This window comes from Panthera tigris, chromosome A1, assembly GCF_018350195.1.
Source record: "Panthera tigris isolate Pti1 chromosome A1, P.tigris_Pti1_mat1.1, whole genome shotgun sequence".
Lineage (NCBI taxonomy): Eukaryota > Metazoa > Chordata > Mammalia > Carnivora > Felidae > Panthera > Panthera tigris.
Window position 1 is genome coordinate 111,413,855 of NC_056660.1, and position 9,702 is coordinate 111,423,556.

Sequence of the window (9,702 nt, forward strand, 5' to 3'; positions counted from 1 at the left end):
TGTTATTCTTGTTCCAGTTTGTTTTGGCTGTTTTTAGTTTCTTGAGTTTTTATATGAATTTTAAGATTAACTTATCAATTTCCACAAAAAGGCATCTGGAAGTTTTATAGGGATATGTTCAATCTGTAGATTAATTTAGGGAGTGTTGCCATTTTAACAGTCTTAAGTCTTCTGACTCATAAATATAAGACGACTTTCCATTTATTTAGCTCTTCTTTAATTTCTTTCAACAATGTTTTGTAGTTTGTAATTTTCCTGTATTGGCCTGTTTTTTGTATGAGGGTAATGCTGACTTCAGAGTGTTAGTTGGAAACCATTCCCTCCTTTTCTGATTTCTGAAAGACTAGTGTAGCGTTTCCTTATGTGTTTCTTTTAACTCACCTTTAGAGCCATCCAGTCCTGAAATCTTGAGAATATTTTAAATTACGAATTCATTGTTTTTAAAGGATAAAAGGAACTATGTACCAAAATAGTCAATTTTACTGTGTACTGTTAGAAAAGAAAAGAGAGCTTTCAGATTTTTTATTTCTTTTTGAGGCAGTCCTGGAAATTAGCATCTTTCAAGAAACTTCTCCGTTTCTTTTTAATTGACAAATGTATTTGCCCGTTTATTATAAAGTTCTCATTATCGTTTTAGTGTCTGTAGAATCTGTAGTGAGACTCTCTGCCCTTTAAATGTACTGTTTAGAATTAAATTTTTATTTTGTAATTAAATGTAATCATAGATACGATTGGATTTGGTTTAAGTGTACTGTCATGCAATATTTATTTTTCTGTTTGTTTCTGCTGTTTTAATACATTTTAAAAAAGCATTTTCCCCTGTTTTTCTAGAGTAACTGAGTTTCTTGATGATTGCATTTTAACTCCACTAATGGCTTATTAGGTTCACCTTCATTTTACTGTGTTTTTTTACTTTTATTTTTAGTGGTTGCTTTACGTTTTAACATCTTTAACTTGTCACAGTCTTTAAGTAATTTTATGCCACTTGATTTACAATGTGAGAACTTTACAATAGCATAGTTGTATTTACCCCGCCATATCCCTTGTGCTATTTTATTTATTTATAAATTTTTTTAAACGTTTATTTATTTTTGAGAGAGAGCAAGAGAGAGAGAGAGAGCGCGCGCACAGGCAAGTGAGAGTGCACAAGCAGGGGAGGGAGGCAGAAAGAGGGAGACAGAGGATCCAAAGAAGGCTCCACACTGACAGCACAGAGCCTGAGGTGGGTCTCAAACCCACGAACACAGAATCATGACCTGAGCTGAAGTCAGTCACTCATCCGACTGAGCCACCAGGCACCCCACCTTGTGCTGTTTTAAAATTAAATCTTGGATCCTGAGAAACTCAACAGAAACCCATGGAGGAGGGGAAGGAAAAAAAAAAAAAAGAGGTTAGAGTGGGAGAGAGCCAAAGCATAAGAGACTCTTAAAAACTGAGAACAAACTGAGGGTTGATGGGGGTGGGAGGGAGGGGAGGGTGGGTGATGGGTATTGAGGAGGGCACCTTTTGGGATGAGCACTGGGTGTTGTATGGAAACCAATTTGACAATAAATTTCATATATTGAAAAAAAATAAAATTAAATTAAATCTTACTTCTACATAAGCCATAATGCCATGTATGTATGTATATTCATTTGCATAACAAAATATCTCTTAAAGGAAATTTTGAAACTTTTTATTTTGTAATAACTTGAGACTTAAATAAAAGTTAAGAAATTCACAGAGTTCATATATACCCTTCACCTGGCTTACCCTAATGTTAACTAGCATCTTGTATAGCCCTGGTACAGTTACTAAAAGTAAGGAATTAGTACTGATACAAACTGTTAACTAGACTTCATTCAGATTTCACCAGTATTTCTACAAATGTCATTTTTCTGTTCCAGGAGCCAATCCAAATTCCTTCATTGTACCTAATTATCACCCTCTCCTTAATCTCTACCAATCTGTGGCAGTTTCTTATCTTTATTTATCTTTGATATTCTTGATACTTTTGAAGTTATTTCATGGAATGTCCCTCAATCTGGACCTCATGTTTTTTCATGATTAGGTTGAGGTTGTGCATTTTTGGCAATGATGTTATCAGGGGGCATATGATGTCGATACATCTGATTACTGGTAGGGTTAACATTGATCGCCTAGTTCAGGCAGTGTCTGCCAGGACTCGCTACTGACAGGTACTTTTTTTCTTAACAAATATCTTGGAAGAAATACTCTGAGACGAGGGGCGCCTGGGTGGCTCAGTCGGTTAAGAATCTGACTTCAGCTCAGGACATGATCTCACGGTTTGTGGGTTTAGGCCCCACCTCGGGCTCTGTGCTGGCAGCTCAGAGCCTGGAGCCTGCTTCAGATTCTGTCTCCCACTCTCTCGCTCTGTCCCTCGCCACTCACACTCTGTCTCTCTCTCAAAAATAAACATCAGAAAATTTTTTAGATATTAAAAAAAATACTCTGAGACTCTACTAATATCCCATCTCTTCTCAAACTTTCTCTCACTAATTTTAGCACCCATGAGTGGATCTTATCTGCAGCACAATTACTGTGATGTTCTAATGGTGATTTTCTATTTCCCTTATTCCTTCTGTCTGTATTAATTGGAATCCTTCTGTAAGGAAGAGCTATTCCTTCCACCTCCCTCTCCCTCTCCCGACCCTCATTATTTCTCTTTCTCTTTTTCTTTCTCTCAGTGTTGACCCACATATATTAATTTTATGCTATAGGTTACTCTCTCACATGGCGTCTTGGGACTCAAATTGCCCCAGCGTCGCCATTGGGAACTCTTAGAGGTTGATTCATGAACCCTTTTCACATGTCCTCATCCTTTTTTGAGCTCTTCACTTTCTGGCACCCACGGGGCTCCACGCCTCCTCTTGCGTTTCCTCTGCCCCAGCTTTGGCTTTAACCTGTGTACCCAAGGAGGCCCGGTGGTGGCGGTGGGGGTGGTTTTGTTTCGTTTTTGTTTTCTAATGGGAGAATAGGATTTAGAAGCTGAGATCTGGGCAGTAAATATAGTCGTTGCTACTGGGATGTCATTGTTTCTATTAGTTCTAGTACCCCAGCTTAGATGTGTGTATACTAATATTAATAATACTAATCCATGGATATACTCATTCACATTTACTTTTATCCCTGTCTCAATATATTTTAAAAACCATTACTTCAGGGGCGTCTGGGTGTCTCAGAAGGTTAAACATTGGACTCTTGATGTCGGCTCGGGTCATGATCCCATGGTTTGTGAGTTCAAGCCCCACCTCAGGCTCTGTGCTGACAGCCTGGAGCCTGCTTGGGATTCTGTCTCTCCCTTTCTCTGTCCTTCCCCCACTCCCTCTCACAAAATAAATAAATGAACCTAAAAAAAAACCCCACTATTAGTTCATATTGATATTTCTGGTATTGATCCTCGTATCTGCCCCAGAACCACTGTTCCTTCTGACCCTCCTCATTTACTTATTTGTAACTACCTTTTCAGATTGTTAGAAACCTGGTTTTTATTATTTGCAATATATCTATTTATTTATTCAACTCTAGCATACATGTAAAGTTGCTTGAAAATTCCTAACCCATATCTCTGTGAGAAGCAAGTTTACTAACTACACCATCATATTTGACTGCATTTTTTTTCTCTTTAACTGTAGAGTCTCTCTCAAAATAGAGTTTTTGACAGTTACTTAGGTTAGTTCTTTTCTTCCCTACCCTGAAGGGTGTGCTTATACTGTTCTTTGTAATACACTTAGGATACATTTGTGTTCCATCTGGGGTTCTTAACACATCCCTGTTGATTTTATTTTATATAAATTTACATGCAGTGAATTTGCTCTTGGTCATGTATAGTTCTAAGAATTCTGACAGATGCATAGTCATGACTGCATCACCAGAGTCCTGAAGCAAAATGGCTCTGTAACCCCCCAAATTCTCTTGTGCTTCCCTTTTCATCAGCCTTTCCCCACCTTCTGTTCTTGGCAACCACTGATTTATTGTTTCTTTGTCTTTCTCAAAATGTCGTAAAAATGGAATCAGAAAGGGGCGCCTGGGTGGCTCAGTTGGTCAAGCGTCCAACTTCGGCTCAGGTCATGATCTCACAGTCCGTGGGTTCGAGCCCCACGTCGGGCTCTGTGCTGACAGCCCAACGCCTGCTTCAGATTCTGTGTCTCCCTCTCTCTGGTCATCCTCTTCCCACTTTCTCATAAGTAAATAAAACGCTTTAAAAAAATGGAATCAGACAATATGTAGCTTTTTAGGTCTGACTTCTTTCATTTAGCCAAATGTAGTTAAGATTCAACCAAGTCGTATGAATCATTAGTTCCTTTTTATTACTGAAGAGTATTCCCTGGTATAGTTGTCCCACTGCAGTGGCATTTATCCATTCACTGGTTAAAAAGCATCTGGGTTGTTTCCAGATTTAGGTGATTAGGAGTAAAGATGTTATATAAATGTACAGGGTTTTTGTGTGAACGTAAGTTCTTATTTCTCCTGGGTAATTAAGTAGGACTGAGAATTTTTGGTCATACAGTAGTTCTGTGTTGAAATCTATAAAAACCTGACAGATTGTTTTTGGCGGGAGCTATATCACTTTGCATTTCCACCAGGAAGGTATATGAGTTCCAGTTGTTTTGCACCCTTGTCAGCAGTTGGTATTGTAATTTTAAAACATGTTGCACACTGGAGTAAGTATGTAATGATCTCATTGTGGTTTTAACTTGTATTTGCCTAATGACTAATAACATGGAACATCTTTTCGTATGCTTATTTGCCCTCTGTATATTTTTGATGAAGTGTCTGTTTGGATTTTTTGCCCATTTTTAATTAGATTGCTTGTTTTTTTTTTCTTGTTGAGTTTTGAGGGTACTTTGCATATTATGGAAACAAGCCCCTTATTAAATACATCTTTTCTTCTGTTGCATAGCTCATCTATTGCTTCTTGTATCAGTGTATTTCATGGAGCAAACATTTTTCACTTTGAAATTGAATTCATCGCTTTTCCTTTTATGGATTATACTTTTGGTGCAGCTAGACCATTTTGGGGAGAGTTAACATTTGAATAGTATTGAGTCTTCCAATCCATAAACACAGTGTATTTTTCCATTTACTTATCTTTGATTTCTTTCATCAGGGTTTATAGTTTCATCTACAGATCCTGTATATACTATGCTATATTTACACTTAATTATTTCAGTTTTTGGTGATACTTGAAATAATACAACTTTATTAATGTTGAATTCCAATTGTTCATTGCTAACATAGAGCAGTACAATTGATTTTTGTATATTGACCATGTACCTTATGACCTTGTTAAACTAGTCGTAGGAGCGATTTTAAAGGTGTTTTTTAAAACTTGTCTATGTGGACAGCAATGCCATCTGCTAATAGAAACAGTTTCATTTCTTACTTTTCAATATGCATGCCCTTTATCTCTTTTTCTTGATGTACTGCACCTGCTAGGACTTTGAGTACGATGTTGAATAGAAGGGGTGAGACAAGATATCCTTGGCTTATTCCCAGTGTTAAAGAGGAAAATGTTCCATCTTTCACTGTGAAGTGGTTTATTAGTGGTTTGTTCTGTAGATGGCTTTTATTAGGTTAAGGAAATTTGCTGCTGTTACTCGTTAGATGAGCTTTTATTATGAGTGGATTTTGCACTTCGCCACGTCTTGGTTTTTGTTCTTTCATCAGCTCACACAGTGTATTACATTGCTTGACTTTCAGATGTGGATCCAGCCTCGCATTCCAGGGATAACCCCACTGGGTTGTGATGTATTATTCTTTTTATGCATTGCTGGATTTGACTTGATGGTATTCTGTTGAGGATTTTTGCATTTGTGGTCATCAGGGATATTGTTCTGTAGTTTCTTTCCTTATGATACGTTTCTCTGGTTTGGGTATTAGGGTTATGCTAGCCTCATAAAATAAGCTAATATTTTATCCTTTTCTCTTGTCTGTCAGACAATAACTTAGTTCAATTAACTGAATTTAATTTTAGTTTAACTTTGTTTTGGTCAGAAAACAAATTTTGTTTGATTTCGGTTTTCAAAAACAAATGAAGGCTTATTCTGTGGCTCATTAATATGCTCCATCTTGGTGAAATATTATGTGTACTTGGAAAGAATTTTTATTGTAATATTTTTGAGAGGCATGTTCTCTGCATGCCAGTCTGGAGCTCTGTCATTAGGTGCAAAGACAGTTGGGATCACTATGTTTTCCTGACGAGCTGAGCCTTTTATCATTACATAGTCTTCCTCTTTATCCTTCGTACGTTTCCTTGTTCTAGAGTCTGCTTTGTGTGATATTAATATATCATTCCAGTTTTATTTGATTAGTGTTTATATATGTCTTTTTCATCCTTTTACTTTTAGCCTATGCATGTCTTTGCATTTAAAGTAGATTTCTTGAATGCAGCATACAGTGGGACTATTTTTTAAAGGTACAGTGTCACAATCTGTCTTTTTAAAACATTTTTTAATGTTTATTTATTTTTGAGACAGAGAGAGACAGACAGACTGAGTACGAGCAGGGGAGGGGCAGAGAGAGAAGAAGACCCAGAATCTGAAGCCGGCTCCAGGCTCTGAGCTGTCAGCACAGAGTTCATCAAGGTGGTTGAACCCATGAACTGTGAGATCATGACCTGAGTCAAAGTCAGACGCTTAGCTGACTGAGCCACCCAGGCACCCCTACAATCTGTCTTTTAATTGATGTTTTTGGACCATTTCATTCAATATAATTATTAATATTTACATTCAGGTAAACCATTTTATTGTTTTTCTATTTGTCTCCTCTCTCTTGGTTTTTGTTACCTTGTTTCATGCCTTTTTTGGATTAACTGATTATTTTTTTAGTATCCCATTTTCATTTATCTGTTGGCTTTTTGATGATATCTTTTTAGATGTGTTTTTTTGTGGTTGCTCTAGAGGTTATACACCACAAACCCAACTTTTCAGTCTACTTAGAGTTAATGTTTTACTATTTCAAGTAAAATGTGGAAGATGACTTACAGCCATGCAGATTCTCCACAACCCTTCTCTTTATGCTACAGCTGTTACGGGCATACATTCATTGGGCCTTTCTTTCAGGGTTCCGTCGATGGCCACATTTTCTTTCAACAACCACGTGTGTTTTTAAAAACCTAAAAGGAAAAAAATAGCCTATTTTACTTACCCATCCCGTTTCTCTTCTTTCACTCTTGAAGATCCAAGGGTCCTAACAGGATCATTGTCATTTAGGGTGGAACACTTTCTTGAGCATTTATTTTAGCACCATTCTGCTGGTGACAAATTCTCTTGGGTTCCTTCGTATGAGAATATCACTATTGTGCTTTCATTTCTGAAGGATATTTTCACTAGATAGAGAACTCTAGGTTGGTATTTCTTTTGTTTCAGCGTTTGTGTGGTGTTGTTTCACTCTCTTCTGACCCCCATGGTTGTGATACAATTTCAGTGATATTTCAACTAGTTGTTCCCTTGTATATAATGTGTTGTGTTCTCTAGCCGCTTTCAAGAGTTTTGCTTTATCTTTGGTGGTTTTGCAGTTTGATTTTATTGCGCCAGGTGTGTTCCTTGCTTTTCCTATGCTTAGGCCTCCTGGCACACCTTGTTTTATTGTATTTTGCTGCACTGCATGTCGCAGATACTGCATTTTTCACAAGTGGGAGGTTTGTGGCAAACCTGCACTGAGCAAGTCTATGGGTGCCATTTTTGCAACAGCATTTGCTCACGCTGGGTCTCTGTGTCACATTTTGGTAATTCTCACAGTGTTTTAGACTTTTTCAGTATGAAATTTTTAGGGTTATTTGTGATCACTGATCTTTGATATCACTATTTTAATTGTTTCGGGGCTTCCTGAACTGAGCTCATAATAGACAATGAGCTTAACTGGTAAGTGTGTGTGTTCTGACTGCTCCAGCAACTGGCCATTACTCTGTCTCTCTGTTCTTGGGAGCACAGGCTGTGTATGAGAGTGTTCATCATACTAGCTGGTTGACACCTGGGTAGTGTTATGCTGGGCATGTTGACTTGGCTGATTCATTGGTGTCATTCAGAAGCATGACATACTCACGTGGCTGTTCTGACACGGGGACGCTTTGACATGGTCTAAAGAAAAACATTTTAAAATGTATTAAAATTAGAGCTTATATTGTTTGTTTTATTGTCTAATGATGTGAGAAGTAGATATCCCTGACTTAACCCCCATCCCCAAAATACGACGGTCTAGAATGGAGGAGGCTCTGGGTTGTGGTTGGGGTGAGGAAGATGTGATAAATTTTTTTTAAACTTTTAATTTCTTCTCGATAGGCAGACATTAAGACTAGGATGATTTCTTTTTGGATGATGCATGAAAATACTCTACATCTTTCTGAGAGGCCATTCTTCACTGGGCATCCAAGGGGCAGGCCTGGGAGTCCAAGCACCAGTGGGAACCAAGGCCAGGGTGGTCCCTGACCCATCAGAATGGAGGCTCCACACTCTCAGAGCACTTGCTGTATCCCCGTTGCCCCAAAACACTTTGATTCCCATCTCCCTTGTGCCACCATGTCTGCAGCCTTTCCCCTTGTGGGCTTATCCAGAAGATCGCTTGGGTGTGGTGTATGAACTCAGACTCCGTGCTTTTTCTTGAAACTGCTTTTTTGATATCTCATGGTTTTGATTGCTCACTTTTGGCTTTCCTTGGAGCATATGCTGCCTTAGTAGAAACAGGAGCTCAAATCAGAAGGCTGTCTCAAATCCAAGCTTTACTAGTGGGAGAGGTTGTCTATGGAAAACATGAGCTTTCAGGTCACGTGGACAGGGGTTCAGCCTGGCTCTTACCACCTAATTGAGCAGGTCAACTTCTCTGAATCTCGGTGCTATGGACTAAATTGTGTCCCCTCAAACTCATATGTTTGAGCCCTAACCTCCATTGTGATTATATTTGAAGATGGGGCCTTAGAGAAGTAACTCGGTTTGGATGAGATGAGGGTGGGGCCCTCATGGTGGGATCAGTGCTCTTGTATGAAAAGACACCAGAGAGCTTGCTCACGTGCTTGGTCACCACCCCCTCCCCTCCGCCCTGCCGAGAACATGGTGGTAAGGTAGTTTGCAAACCAGAGACAGGGTGCCACCACCCTGATCTTGGACTTTTCACAGCCTCTAGAACTGTGAGAAATTCAGCTGGTTGCTTAATACCATCAGGCTTTGGCATTTTGCTATGGCATCCTGAGCGGACTAAAATGCTTGGTTTCCTGTCCTGTAAAACAGAGGTTATGATACTTTCTTTATAGACTTTAAAGAATTTGAACTAATTGTATATCCGTGAGTAGTAGCCTTCATATACCAGGCATTTCTTTCATTAATAGTACCACGGATATCAATATGCTAATTAGAAATAACAATAGTTTTCATTTTAGGGAATGGGATGTTCCTCTGGAATGAATGATGAGGATCAATACAAGTTTGCTTTCTTAGGCAACAAATTCTAAAACAAAATATGTTTCTGAACCAAATAACATCTATCACATACTTTCCTGCCTTCTTAAATGATATCCTAAAGATAATACCTCATTGGTAAGGATCTGGTTTTCTCAAATCTGTTGCATGTATTTGTGTTTGGAATATTGGGCATTTTTCATGTGCTTATTTTCCATCTCTATAGCTTCTGTGATGAGCTTTCCAGATCTTTTACACATTTTAAAAATTGGGTGGTTTTCTAAAAAAAAAAAAAAAAAAAAAAAAAATT